General features: G+C 42.1%; 2 protein-coding genes across 23 annotated transcripts in view; both read right to left on the reverse strand.

Moving 5' to 3' along the window:
- The window catches only part of Mb (myoglobin), a 205,153-nt gene extending 195,572 nt beyond the window's left edge, over positions 1-9,581 (reverse strand). Inside the window, exon 1 of the mRNA XM_051189294.1 lies at positions 9,571-9,581. The gene's annotated coding sequence lies outside the window, so the exon portion shown is untranslated. The remainder of the gene's footprint in view (positions 1-9,570) is intronic.
- Rbfox2 (RNA binding fox-1 homolog 2) overlaps positions 1-14,869 on the reverse strand; it is a 246,182-nt gene that overhangs the window by 135,703 nt on the left and 95,610 nt on the right. The gene's annotated exons all lie outside the window — the stretch shown is intronic.

Genomic DNA, 14,869 nt, shown 5'->3' on the forward strand with positions numbered 1-14,869 from the left:
CTAAAGATACCAGATAGGAGGAGGTCCAGTTGAATTTGATTTTTAATAAAAGCCCAAAAGAACGAACCTCTTTTTACCTTATTTCTTCTCAGCTTAAAATAGCAGGGATTCCCACAGGGCAGTTCTCTATTCAAAACGTGCCCCAAGACCAGTACCCACATCATTACTAGAGGAGCAGCTTCTTAGATACAGAGATTTTTGGGGTCTACTCCAAAAGACAGGCTCAAGGTACATGCTACAACATGAGCTCACTTCTCATGCCCAGGCAATCTCAGAAGTGGGCTGAGAGCACTGGCTCACTGCAGATGTCAGTGAAGACCCTGCCCTGCAAGCTCACAGTGAATTACAACTACAGTGCCTCACTGCATCTTCCTAGTGCTCTAGAAAGTAGACCTTATCCATTACAAACATCAAAGGAAAACGAGGTCAAAAGAGGTTAAACCCCACTCATACTCTCACAGTACTGAGTAAAGGGGCTGTAAGTTGAGCACAATTTTATGCCATACCTACTCACCGACACCTGAGACTGGCAAGGTCACTGGATGTCACTCTACATTCTACCTCTGCCTATTATGGAGACTGAAAACAAAGGCCAAAGAGAGGACTGTGACTAGAATATACCAGCATACTGTAGGTGGTAAAAAGGTCCTGTGAAGTATAACTATGTTCTAGGATAGCTAAAATAAGCTCTAGTTATACATAAGGGGGGGGGCTCTCAAAGTTGAATTCTTGGCATTGGCAAGCAGGACATGTTAGGGTTCTTTCTCTAGTTCCAAGGGAAAGAAACCAGGGCCACTGTCCCTCAAACATAAAACTTCATTACCTTGGGGACCCTGTTTCAAATAGTCTCAAAGAACCCCCCTAACTTCTTACTTTCTCTAGTAACACCCCCATTTCAGACCTTAAGAAGACTTCCTACCCCAGTTGCTTTGCATTTCCTACCCACTCCAGTTTTGCTCCCACTGCCTCTGTCCAATTTTGATTCGAGAACCATAATTATAACCCATGCCTTGCAAATACCCTCAAGCATTTGCTCTGTCACTGCCAGCAAAACTGCACCCTGGTGGAGCACAAGTCCCTGTCTTCTCTGCCTGTGTACCTACTAGCTCAATGACAAAAGTGTGTTCACAACTGCACACTGTAAATAAGTGATCCTACCACGACTGTCCTTGTAGGCTTCCGGACCCTCTGGAACCTGTCTCACTCTCCTTACCATCTTTTAGTTGACGCTCTCTAATGCTGTATTTATTGGACATTTTAAAAGAGAAGAAAAGTGTCATCTCACTACCAAATCTTCAGTTCTGCCTAGAGAGGTACACATCTACTTACATTCCACCAAAAGGAAAAGGTATTTCTCCCAAGTAACCCCCTCACTATGGTATGCTATCCCCTAAGTTCTTAGGTGAAAACTTGACTCTGTCCATCCATTCACGCTTTCCTATGTCACTACAGAAACATGGACAGAGAAGAAACACTTAACCTCACCTTCTGAAAACCTCCCTTTCTGCTCTCAAAAACTGATGGACATCATGAAAGTTAGTTCTTGACTTTGGAAGCTGGACTGGCAATATCCTGAATTGTGAAATGTGGCAGCCTGTGGCACAGCCAAGTGGTCCATCTAAGGACAGACCCCAAGTGTGAATGCAAGTCTGTTGCATCAATCTCTATGAGTAAATGAAATATTTACACCTAAATATCAAATGACAGGTTGGGCTAGATAGAGCATGGTTGTTTTTTTCCTTTGACCCAACGCTCACACCCTTTCAGCTACCAGCCATCCTACCACTTTCTTGCTCACTACTTCATAGAAGAACTCAAAGATGTTGCCTAGATCCTCTTCATCTCCCTCTGATCAAAGTTTCCAAGTCCTGCACTCTACCTCTTCCATGTCACCTAACCCAATGAAGTTACCTGGCTTCTTAGCAAGAGTCAACTAAGCTGATAGCCTTTTAAAAATACGCTCTAGTTTTGGACATGCTACAATGTGGGGACTGAGTCATTTTAACATTATCACTGGTTACTCCTCAGTGACTTTGAGGGGAGTGGGACCTTTCCCTCATAAGAAAATATTTCTTGTTATTCAATCTAAGTAATTCTCTTCTCTGTAAATTTTCTCCTCTGTTCCCATTGCTTCAATCATGCTATTAATGACCAAGTGACATTACTGCCTGGATTGCCTCCCTTACCATGTTCCAGTATCACTGCTTGGCTGTCTGTCCTACAGGGATGACAAAATACTACATGCTCAAAACTGGTTCCTTAACCTGTCACTAACCACCATCACTTCTGAAATCTAGCATGCCCCTGCCATCCCCTACCTCAACAAGTGGTACCATCTGGTAAGTACAAGAACAAGGATCCTTCCTGTACCCTAAACATTTGATTTCTCTTGATGTGGCTCTCACAACTCAGAGGGTAACATCTCTTTCCTGAACCTCACAATACTTTCCCCATTTCTGTTACGGTTCCCCTTCAAAATATCTTACTGCAGCCACTAAACAAGATCATAGCACACACTGCTCACCCCTTCTATAATGTCAGAACACACAAGGATTTTTTTCTAACAAAACTCCTTTAATGTCCTTTGTGTGCTGCAAGGTTCCCGACCCTCCAGCCTCTCCTCAAACCATTATCTCCTCTCTATCACTGCTCTGAATATGAATATACTGGAATCTTATGTTAGGTCCTGACCCAAGCAAATGCCATCCCTCTCCTCTAAACTCCTTTATTCCTTCATCTCCAAACCCCTCTACATCCAACCTTTGTTCTTGGGCTCCTCTTATCTTTCAAGTCTTAAACATCCTTCCCTGAAATAAGACTCCCCAGCTACTATCTAGATGAGGTCCTTTGTCCCAACCCTGGGTCTTTTATCACCATGTCCTGCTTCTTTTCTTCCTGACAATTCCAAAAACATTTTTCCCCCTTGTCTGTGGCTAGCTTCTCTTTTAGAAAGCAGTATTTTCTAAAGGAGACAGGCACAAGTGAGACTTTCTATCATGGAACATTTATTTTATCCCTTGATTCTTTGTTATGGAAGGTCAAAGTTATTCACAGGTATTTCTGGCATTCAGCAACTGTATAACCAAGTCCTATAAATAAAATTAGAGTGCTACTAATTTCCTCCTAGTTACCAAAAGGACAGAAAGCATTAACATAACAACAAACCATAAATAAATATTGGCATCAGTGACTTTAAAATATCACAGTTGAAAATAATCATAATACTGGTATTAAAAGTAGCTCCAACACATCCATTTATTTTAAGCTAATTTAATTATCAACATTCCAAACTGCCTCATTTCCAATGCTGTAAAATCACCCAACTGAAACATCACTCCAATCAAATTAGGCACATGTGAGTCTAGAATCATGAGGTGGTCCTATTGAATATTCAAATTACTCAATTCCTCAGCCATAGTCAAGTGCCACACATGGCAGGTAGATGTCACAGTGGACATGGAGCCTACAAAACATTTCCACCAACAGAGAGCTTTATGGACAGAGCTATCACAAAACTGTGATAACCAGGAAACAAAAGGACTCATGTACACAGAAGTTGGCACTGTTGTGTGTGCCTTCTGAGTGGGGAAGCTCCTGTGGCCTTTGCCCTGAAAGCATCTTACTTGAGGTTAGGAAAAGTTCTATCCTGGTGATCTGGCTAACTGTGCACTGAGTTCAAAAGGCAAATGAGGAAAGGAATGTATGGAGTAGTAGGAAATAGGGTACTGTGTTAGATATAAAAAGACCCAAAGGTGAAAGATCCAAAAGGGACACAAGACACAAGCAAAACACAGCAAAAATTGCTTTTAGTAAGGAACACCAGCCCCACTCTCACAGCACAGAGCGACACTACCAGGCACTGCAGAAGTTGACGGTTATGTTAAAATCCATTCCCTGAAGTGCCTACATTTCACTGTTGAAAAGAAAGTTATGCAGCACTTTCCTAAAGGACTTACTTCCAACCACTAAATCTTAAACATCTTGGTTCTCAGAGGGGGAACTCCTCTCAGCTAGTTAGGATACTCAACAACAGAACAAACAAACAAAAATTTTAAAATGCCCTGAATGGACTTCAGTCTATCTAGTATGAGCAAATGCTGTTTACAAAGTGGGTATCTTTGAGAGTAAGACAAGCCACTTAGCTTTCTTGAGCTATGGCTGAGCCATACAGCAGAACACTATGGGAGTTTGGGGGGATATTCAATAGTGTCACACAAAATAACCTAAGATACATCACAAGTGAAAAGAGAAAGGTTTAGAATGATACACATCACACTACCAATTATTTAAGAGAGAAAGAGCCACACACAAGACTGAAATACCAATACTTTTAGAGCCATGGTTCTCAACCTTCCTAATGTTGCAACTCTTTCCACAGTTCTTCATGCTATAGTGATCCCAACCATAAATTATTTTTGTTGCTACTTTGTAATTTTGCTACTGTTATGAATCATAGTATAAGTATTTGATATGCAGGATATCTGATATGGGAACCCTGTGGAAGGGTTGTTCAATACCCTTTAAAGGGGTCAAGATCTACATTTTGAGAACCACAGAGGTAGCCACTGTGTGCTTTCTAAAGACTAACTCAAATAAATTTGTTATTAGTTTTTTTTTAAAAGGCATCAATCGGGGCTGGAGAGATGACTCAGCAGTTAAGAGCACTGGCTGCTCTTCCAGAGTTCAATTCTCAGCACCCACATGGTGACTCAATCATCTGTAATGAGATCAGTGCCCTCCTCTGGCCTGCAGTCACATGCAGGCAGAACACTAAATACATGATAAATAAATCTTAAAAAAAAAAAAAAAAAAAAAAAAAAAGGTAACAATCTTTGCTGGGCACCGATGGCACATTGGCACATACCTTTAATCCCAGTACTCAGGAGACAGACACAAGTTGGTGTGTGTGTGTGTGTGTGTGTGTGTGTGTGTGTGTGTGTGTGTGTGTCTGTCTGTCTGTATTCACTACAAAATGTATTAACAATGGCTTACCCATGACTTAAAAAACTAAAATATAATCAATCCCTTTTTTAAAAAATTGGTTTTCCTTTATCAGACATTTAAATGTTTCACCCATGTTTTTATTTCTTTTAAAATATTAAAAACAAAACAAACATATTAAACCCTGAGGTTGAAGCCTGGGAGTGCCACACACCTGTAGTCCCAGCACTTGGGAGGCAGAGGCAGGTGAATCTCTGTGAGTTTAAGACAAGCCTGGTCAGCCTGGTCCACAAAACTAGTTTAGGACAGCAAGGGCTATTGGCACAGAAAAACCCTGTCTTGAAAAACCAAAGGGAAAAAAACAAAGCAAAAAAAACCCTGAAATTGGCAGCAAAATGGCTGAGCTGATAAATGCACTCACTTTACAGCCTGGCCACCCAGGTTCACAAAGCTGTCCTATCTTCACACGTGTGCAGTGGTAGGAACACTCCCAACACTCCATACAAACTTGTGCACATTTTTCTAAACCTCCAAAGTTAAAACAGACTGGACTGGCCCTTACTGTTCCATTTACTGAACTTAAAGAGTAATAGCAACAGCACACAGATGTGTAGATTTAAGGCCTGTGTCATATTACTTGATACCAAGGCTCACTGGATAGGAAGACGGGCTAAACAATCCCCCAGGGAGGCTGCAGAAGGTCTTCAATGCCATATAGCTGCACAGTTTAGAACACTAGGACAGGCACTAAGGCTGGGAATGCTAGGAATATCCCCTTCCTTAGTAATCAAACCTTGGTTTTCATTCTGGTCCATGACTGAACTGCTGTTGGGAGAGACTTACTCCTACCTCACTGTAGTTAGGTATAGCCATGAGACTTAGACCAAGGAAACTCATGCAGAAAGTAATTTGAAGTCCTGTCCTCTTAGGAGACATGCCTAAGAAAAGTGAGGGGCTGAGGAGATAGATCAGTGGGTAAAGTGCTTGCTATACAAAAGCATGAGGCCCAGGGTTAGATCCTCAGTACCAACATACAAAGCTAAGCATGACAGGATATGCCTATTTTCCCAGTGCTGGGGAGTGAGAGGGAGACAGGCAGATCCTTCAGGCTTATTATTGGTCAGCCAGTCTAGCCAAAATGTCAAAAGAGGTTTAAACAAGAAATCTGTGACACTGGGGAAATCTCCAGAGATCCACAAGGATGACCCCAATTAAGGCAGTGGAGGAGCTTCCCCTATGAGATTGATGACTACCTCAAATGCCATCATAGAGTCTTCATCCAGTAGCTGACGGAAGCAGAAGCAGAAAATCACAGCTAAGTACTGAGCTGAACTCCTGGAATCCAGTTGTAGAGAGGGAGGAGTGATGAGCAAAGGGGTCAAGACCAGGATGGAGAAACCCACATAAACAGCTGACCTGGCCAAGTGAGAGCACATGGACCCCAGTCTTGATATCTGGGAAACAAACATAGGATAGAAACAGGCCTCCTGAATGTGGGTGTCAGTTTGGGGCCTCTGGAAATGGAACCAGTATTTATCCCTAGTGTATGAACTATGGAGCCCATTCCCTATGGAAGGATACTCTCTCAGCCTAGATACACAGGGGAGGGCTTAGGTCCTGCCCCAAATGATATGAAAGACTTTGTTGATACCCCATGGAAGGCCTTACTCTCCTTGAGGAGTGGATGGAGGAGGGGAAGGGCGAGGTGGTGGGGGGAATAGGAAGACAAGAGGGAGAGGGAACTGGGATTGGTATGAAAAATAAGATTGTTCTTAATTAAAATAAAAATCAATTTAAGAAAAAGTGAAGGGCACCAGAGAAAGACTTCAAACTGACCTCTGGCTTTACCTACCCACACATATATCAAAAAAATAAAGTGGGAAGAAAAGCGAAAAGGGAGAAGGGAGAAGGAGGAAGGAAAGGGAAGGCTAGGGCTGTAGCAACCACCTGGGTTTTATCCCATCAGATACAGCAGAAAAGCCAACAGCAGCAACCATGAGGCACCCTTCAGCCCTGGGTCACCTGTGTCTGGATTTAGTTTTTGCTAAAGACAAATAAACATTTGGTGTTTGGTGGTTTTGGCTTGGTTATATACTACAACCTTTACCCAAATAATTTATTTCATACTAACTTAAAATTTACAGTTCAACTTCATTTGAAAACATAGAAATTTCTTATATACCAAAAGTGTACAATTTTAATGACTAAACAACTGTCCAAGAATCCTGAGATGTATATCCTGGCGAAGAAGTCAAACTAACTAGTCAATCCCCCAACATCCTGTCCCTAAGTACTCTGCACAGAATAACCAAAGTTTAACATCAAATTCCCGAGTCCTGCTAATAGGATAGTCAGATACAGGCCAGTGAGATGGCTCAGGAGTAAACCTGGTGTCTTGAGTGCAATCCAAAGAACCCACAAGGTGGAAGGAGAACTGGCTACCAAAAGGTACGTACGTACACACACACACACACACACACACACACACACACACACACACACACTAATTCTATGAAGTCAAATACTTACACTAATTTCTTTTCATCTGAAAATCTAGAAACAACTACTTAATCAACATGGATGCTGACATATCCAAGACATACCAAAAACTCTGTAAACACAGCAGTATGTGCACATTCACTCACTGCAACAGACAATGGGTAATGTCAGAAAACAATACACACACACACAAAAAAAAAAAAAAAACAAATAAAATTACATAAAAATAATTAAGAAGACTAAAACTTGGGCTTGGAGCCCAAGTAAATCAGTGAATTTGTTGAGCTTCTTTTACCAACGTTCCTATTTCTGCATCTTTCATAAATTATTCTATAAGGAACTTCAGTTCCCTTCCTCACAGTACCAGGGGAGTTGATTGGTATTTTCAAAGCATAACTGGTTTAGTTTCTTTAATCTTTTTGTATTCCTAAATTGTTTAACATCTCCACAATGCGCTTTTACAGTTTGAAAGAGCAAATGAAATCACCTTTTTTTTTTTTTTTAAAAAGACCACTTGTGGGGACTCTTACTCCCTATGAACCCAAGCCACCAGTGCTGTGTTGTTCAATACTTTAAAGGTATTCTATAAGCAATTTTACTATTTGCCCAATCTAAGAATGAATAGATGTTTTTGACAAAGTTTACAAATACTGATAGGAACAAACTACCAAAAGGTGTCAGAGATGAGCTGACAGGCAGGCAGATGCCAAGAATTTGCCTCAAAATTTAAAGAGCTACAATCAGGATAAGGGGGTTTGGGGGGGTGTGAGGAACAGGCTCCTGACAGTTTCAGGTTTTCTTCTCTGCTGGAAGGGCTAGTTTATGTAGTTTCTACTCTGAACTGCCATGTGATGCAGCTTCACAGGGCAAGCTGTTAACAATGAGAGCTGCCCTACCTGCCTAGATGAACACTTACAACACCAACTCCTGTGTCATTCATCGTGGGTGTCTTCTGAACTAGCAAGGAGAACTGACTGGAATAGCCAGTTCTCTAAGAAAGTAGCCTATCTAAATCTACTCTAGATGACCACATTGTTCTATCCCAGATCTAACCAGAGTTTTCAAGAACCAGGAGTTCTTAAAAATTAGTACAGACCACTACTTTCAGCCATGACAATACTCTGAATAACACAAATGAATCCATTGTGATTTATTTTAATTATTTCTGAAAAACGGTTTATTTTTAGTAAATATTATAGCCCCCACATGGGAAGCTACAAACCATGCCAGAAATGTTCTATGAGGAGATAAAGTCCTATTAATAGAACTATCAGTTGTTCCTTACTTAGGTTGTAACATAGTTTCCACTTTAAGCTGATATGACCTCCCCTGACTTCTCTGAGTCTAATGTTCCTCTCATCTCAAGTCCCCACATTTATCTTTGTCTCCAGGGCACTTAGGTGAAACAAACATGGCTGAGAGAAGGGAGAGAGAGAAGCTCCTTTTCCTAAGCCTTCTCCTACACCAAAGTATAAGGTCAATTTTGGAAGCTTAAAAGGAATCCTTACTTTGTTGTGCTTTGTGGGTGGAAATTCCAAGATGTTCAACAACCATCCACAGCCAGGCTACACAGTAAGCCATACATGCCTAAATGAGAATGCCACAGGGACTGTGGTGTCTTCATATGTGCTTGACCTCACTCTAGTTTTCCTTAACCGGGGCTACACAGTCAAACTGTCTTAAAACAAAACACTCCAAAAGAAATAATATCTCAGAGTCTAAAGATAAGGCATAGGATATTTTAAAATTTTTTTTTAAAAAGCTAATGAACAAGGGAACCAAAGACTAAATTAAATGTAAGAGATGAACATTTTTTATCTTTATTTCTGGCACCTTTACAATCTTTGTAATTCTAGTCCAAGAGATCTAATTCCTTCTTCTGGACTTCACATCCACAGGCATCAGGGATGCAAGTGGTAGACACACATGCAGACAAAACACATAAAAATAAGCAAATCTTAAAACATTAATACACAAAAGTTAAGTGGCTTTGGCAAGGTGTCTCAGCTGAGTTTGATCCCTAGGACTTACAGCAGAAGAAGAGCAACTCCCCAAAACTGTCCTCTGGCTGCCACATATACACCAGGGTTTGCATTAATGTTTACCCCTCCCACAAAAAAATAATTGTTAAGTTGAAAGGGCTAAAAGATAAGAAATCTAACTCTCCCAGATTCTGGCTATATTCAGTGAACAATCCTAGAAGGCATGAGACTTGCCCCTAATCCACTGAGCCATTTTTCACCTTTTCTTCTCACTAGCTGTGTCAGGGCCCAGATTTTATCTCATTCCATCCCTACTACTGCCCCAATCTGAACTCCAGATGAAACTTTGAATGAACCCTGGTTTTTCTTCCCTGGTGAATCCTAAGCCCTTCCATATCTAGGGCCCTCTGATATTTGCAGTGACTGGTTCAGCAACTTTTATTTATTCTGCCTCTTGTTAATTTCATACACAGTGGTCTTCTCTATAAATGAGACTACTAATTCCACGGAACTGTGAGCCCCTGGAGGACAAATACATGCCACCTCCATCTCTTTACTGACAACATCATGGCATGCACATCCCAATCACACAGAACCTGGAGATAACTGCTGGATAGAAATACTTCCTGTGAGCCTCATACAGCACAGGACTAGGAACCACAACCTAACATCAGCAGAGTTAAGCTGCAAGTACTTTATAAGAAGTGAAAGGTAGGATTCCTGGACACTAAATGACAAAGGCCCACCTTTCCTTAGAGTCATCACCATTGGCAGTTCAATGAGTAAAACTTTTCTTTACTCCACTGATATTCTTTCTCCTTGTCTCCATTTTCCTGCATCTTATTCTTAAAGGCCTACCTAGGTTTGATAAAGGGAAAAAAAAAAAAAAAAAAAAAAAAACAGAAAGAAAGAAAGAAATGAAAGAAGTTAGGACTAAGGGTTCCTATTATATCAGGTGGCTAGGATATGTAAAAAAACAAAACTCTCCTTTTAAATCCTCCCACCTCCAGACAGGGTTTCTCTGTGTTACAGCCTTGGCTGTCCTTGAACTCACTCTGTAAACCAGGCTGGCCTCAAACTCACGAGATCCACCTGCCTCTGTCTCCTGAGTGCTGGGATTAAAGTGGTGCACTACCATGCCTGACTTTAAAATTTTTTATTGATACACACACTTCCTTTATATAAATAGGAATACACACACACACACACACACATATGGAATTCCAAGTAAAGGTGAACCAAATACTGCTGCTGACTGTGATGGAAAAGACTTAACAAAGGAGTTTGGTTTTGTTTTAAACTTCTTCAAAATTCCACTTCTCCTTTAAACCACCGATATGTGCCTGTTAATCACAAACACAAGACAAAGAGAAAAGAAAAACAGGTTATGTGTGCACCTGCATGGGGGTGGGGTGGGGGTGTTAACTATACAAGACCACGGAGGAAGGGGAATACTGGCCAATACCCAAGACTGCACCAGCTTTTGTTGCTGCTGCAGCTTATGAAGAAATGTCTAGAGGCCATGAGCCTGCATAAAAGGACTAAATGCTAAAAGCTTTCAGAGTATTAGAGTAAGATGGCTGGAAGGATGACCAGGGCTTTTTCTGTCATCCAGTCAAACTGAGGAAAGTCTGGGCAGCAGAGCCAGTTGGGCCTTTCTAGCAAAGTGACCTTGAGGAGCTGGACAGCCTCTCTTGTCTGCAGTTTTCTCATCTCTAAAACTGAGTGAGCAGTAGTTGCTGTGCTAAGCTGTGAGAGTTAAACAAAAAGCAAGCTGCTTTAGAATAGTCATCTAGTACAGGTCAAAGGCTTTTTCTCTACAACTCAGACCTTGGCACTATATGAAACGCTGGTGGTTTATATGGGGATATGCCACAACCCTCCTTCTGTCTCTTTTCTTCCTCATCTCATTTTGCAAAATAGGGCATCAAGACCAAGGAGGCAAAGCAGATTCCTGAAGGTTATATTACTGGTCAGTGACAGAATTCAAGATAAAAACCAGCTCCTTACTGTTCAGTGCATCCATATCTTGGGGGTGGCTCAGAGTCTGTACTGTTATAGTCCCTTTCTTTGATTCAGACACCCAAAAGTTAAACATTCAGCCTTACTAGGACTGGAGGTGCCAGGCAGGGTCTTATGGGAAGAAGCCAGAAGCACAGAGATCCATTCCTCTTTGTGATTGGTCGGTTCCCAAAGGGGTGGGAAGAAGAGAGAAGAATGTCACCCAGTAAACAAAGGCAGGAGCATCTGTTCATGTTTTTCACTAAACCTGTGACTATTTTTTTTTTAATACTTGTGACCACCAAGCTGGGGAAATGGTAACTTCTGACCTTTACCGCCTTTGCTGTTCAAGGACTACATGCCTAAGAATACAGTCGGGATGACCGAATGCTTGTTAGGGCAGTTTCATATTTCCATAGCACAGAATTAGTGCCCCACACTCAAGCTCTGGAGATGAAAGTCAACACTGCCACCCTTCCCCTTTCAGAGTGGACACAGACAGCCTTCCCTCTCCCTGGTGTTTTGGCTCTGTCATTTTAGAAACATGACTTGGCTACTCAATCATATTCCTTTCTCTGGTTTGTCTCTATTATCTATCTTTCAGAAGGAGCCTCTCCTGGATGGATGGATGGATGGATGGATGGATGGATGGATGGATGGATGGAAATTGTAATTGTAGTACACACATGCAGAAGGAAGAGAAGAGGGAAACCTAATACCTTGCCAAATCCACTGAGAGATCTATCCAAGTCATTAGCCAGGCCAGGGTCACTTAACTGAATTAATTGAGGTGATGCCCTTCAGTTAGAACTCTCCCCCAAGGTAGATTCTCTCCCCCAAGGTAGAGGTAGGAAATGTGAGACCCCTCACACCGAAACTATCCAACTCTTTTTTGCTCAGGAGTTTTTCTGTCCCATTTCAAACTTTTACAGGAAGTGTGTCTGTTGTGTGATGAAAACTAGAGCAGCATTCATTCTGCCTGGCAGTTGACAAGGACTCCATATGATAAGCAGCAAGGAGCCACTGAAATAAGCTCTATGGTCTTTGTGCCTACAAAGACCACAGAAGCTAAACGGGTAAGGGGGTCCCGAGGGGGCCTGGGGGTGCTCCTGCTCAGTGGCAAAGCTTGGGGACCTACACCAAGTCAGCGCAAGAATGAACTTGAGCTCACCTTTGGGTGGCCTCAGAACCAGGGCTGGGCCAATCCTCTACTCAACCGAACAAACCAGAAATGCTGGACAGCCCCATCTCTCCAGAAGTGGAGATTATGGAAGACCTGCAATCATTCTGACCTCGAGGACAAAAAAAAATCTCCCTCAATATAGCTGAGGAAATAAGTGGCAGGGCCTTCCTAGGCTCCTCTTTGTGTCTGCTGTTATCCCAAAGCCAAGTTTAACTATGTTGCTAATGCCCTTTGCTATCACAGGTGTCTCCCTATACATCTCAGAAGCACTGGTGATCATGCAGCCTTCTCTCAGGAATGTTCACAAATTAACTACTCAGGGCAGACAGGAGCATAGCTGTTAGAAGCACATGATGGCTGTGAGGCAAGTCTAGATTTAAATACCCGTTTGACCACTTTCAACCTCTGAGACTTGAACCTCACTAAAGCTCAGTCTATGCATCTATGAAATACAACTTCTCCCTGTCACCTTGGAAAGAGGGTAGTCATTAAGATAATGAGGAGTTGAAGGAAGGTGTACATAGGTATGTGTACTTAGTATAGTAGCTGCTATAAATTATAATGGAGGACTGTAAACAACTTCTGTGAAGGAGAAATGCTCCCAGCAGACAACCGTCCTATTACCATCTCTGCACTTTACTCATCCCATGGGTGAGACATAAACAAGATGAGAATGGCAAACCACTGAAAGAGTAAAATGCCACACACCATTTCTGCCATAGGCTTATGAGTAGAAGCACAGAGAAAAGGAAGTCACAAAGCCAGATAGTGAGGAGGGTAGAATGCAGAGTTAGCTCTCAGCTTAAGTGTTCCACAGTAATGGGCTGCCATAGTGAACAGATCTGTGGAGCTAAAAGTAGAGTGTTCAAAAGCAAAACCTTTCCAGATTGGCACCCATAAAGAATGACAGAAGAGGAGGAGGAAGTGTGGACAAGAAGAAAAAGGACTCTGGTTTTATCTCTTCACATCTTATCAGGCATGGAGCTGACAACCATAACCAAACATTTTTAGGCAGACATTATAAGATGGCTGCTTGTTAGGCCAGGGAAGCAGCATGTTATCAAATAGAAATAAGCTCTCAGGAATTACAATCATATAACCACAGACAAACATTCTTGCTACATGGAGGAGGACTCTGTGACTCTGGCTCCTGAGCTTACAACCCAGGGCTGTTGCAACTGTCCTCTCATGAGATTTACATCATCACCACCCCAACCTGTCACACTCACACCCACCTTCACCTCAAAGTGAAACAGGGCCAGACCAAGCCTTGGTGATGACAGTACAAGTCCACCAGGAAACTGCTCTGGGGAAAGTGCACACTGATAAGAAAGGCCCAGGCCCAGCTCTTTACTAGCTAGAGTATAGGCATGCCAGACTATGGCCTGGGAGTAAGTTCAAGAACCACTCTATGGCTCAGTTTCCCCAACTGCAGAACAAGGATGACATGACTAAATCCAGTTCTGATATTAAGTGATTTAGGGCCTCCCCTGGGCTGTTTTAATGTAAGACATGCCAGTGAAGAGACAGGGCATCAAGACAAGTAATTACAGCTCACTCTCTAGACCAGACTGACAGTTCACGTCAAGACACATCTTTGGAGTATAAAATAAAAGTAAGTAGCAGGAAACAATGGGACAAACTTGGTCACCCTGGAAGGGCACTCTATTGACTGGCTAAAGGAACCCTCCCGAACACAGAAATGACAGCTGTTATATATCTGACCAACAGATTAGGGCCTTAATGAAAGGAGGTATCTGCACTGAACCAATCATATGGTCAGAAACAACCTCACAAGTGCCTGGACTCAGCAAACTGGCAACTCTTCAGAGAGGATGCTCAAGGAACCAAGGGAAATGTATCCAAATTAGATCAGCAAAGATCTCTCCAGTTCCACACGAGGTAGGGTAGGGGTGAGGTGCTGGCCAACATGCAGATTTATACAAGGTAGTTTCCTGAAAGCCATTGGTGTTAAGGTCAGCACTGCTGCTTTGCCACAAATGACCCATGAAGAAGTGGGTACCAGCCACCCTGCTTCCTATACTGTCAGTTATAGATACTCAGGCAGGCCTGGTACGTCTTTTCCCCATTCCCCAGGTATTACCAAGGGTTATTTATTGTTTCGTTTCCTTTACCCTTTTATCTCTAGATTAAAAAAAAATTGTTTTCCAGAATAATTAAGTTTTTACATCATAGCCATGCAAAGAAACAAGACAGCAACAACAACAACAAAAGAAAAAGGAAGCACTGATATCATCCCCCA

The sequence above is a fragment of the Phodopus roborovskii genome, unplaced genomic scaffold, assembly GCF_943737965.1.
Source record: "Phodopus roborovskii unplaced genomic scaffold, PHOROB, whole genome shotgun sequence".
In the NCBI taxonomy this organism is placed as follows: Eukaryota; Metazoa; Chordata; class Mammalia; order Rodentia; family Cricetidae; genus Phodopus; species Phodopus roborovskii.